Source organism: Macaca fascicularis, chromosome 5 (genome assembly GCF_037993035.2).
Source record: "Macaca fascicularis isolate 582-1 chromosome 5, T2T-MFA8v1.1".
NCBI classification, from domain to species: Eukaryota; Metazoa; Chordata; class Mammalia; order Primates; family Cercopithecidae; genus Macaca; species Macaca fascicularis.
Window position 1 is genome coordinate 136728208 of NC_088379.1, and position 708 is coordinate 136728915.

Consider the following 708-nt stretch of genomic DNA (forward strand, 5'->3'; position numbering starts at 1 on the left):
TTTGATGTGAATACCTAAAATGGAAAAAAGTGAGTATTTTTAATTATTGTATTATAAAGCCTTTATAAGATAAATGATTTCAAAATACTTCCTTCAAATGTAGTGCAAAGGTTGAACTTTATAAATTTCTTTCCTTTATCTACAAAGGTGATCAAACTCTTGATTTTTTGGTTTAATCTTTACTACAGCCTTATAGATTATACTATTTTTCTCAATTATTAAGTCTCCAACTGCATCAGAAAAGGATACATATCTACTTCTGTCAGGTAAAGGCAAAGAATACTAATAGATAAATAAATATTTTATAAAATCTTCTTAAAGGAAGAAAATGGTAAGTATTTAAGGAATTACTCAGTCAAAAATGACTTTGGGAGGCTGAGGTGGGCAGATCACGAGGTCAGAAATTTGAGACCAGCCTGTCGAACATAGTGAAACCTCATGTCTACTAAAAATACAAAAATTTGCTGGGCATGGTGGTGCGCGCCTATAGTCCCAGCTACTTGGGAGGTTGAAGCAGGAGAATAGCTTGAACCCAGGAGGTAGAGGTTGTGCTGAGCCTAGATCCTGCCAATGCACTCCAGCCTGGGCAACAGAGCAAGACTCCATCTAAAATAAATAAATAAATAAATAAATAAAGTATGAGAATTAATTAGAGCTCTAGTAGCTGATATTTCAAAGAGGTTGTTTGATCCAGAAGAAGCTCAATGG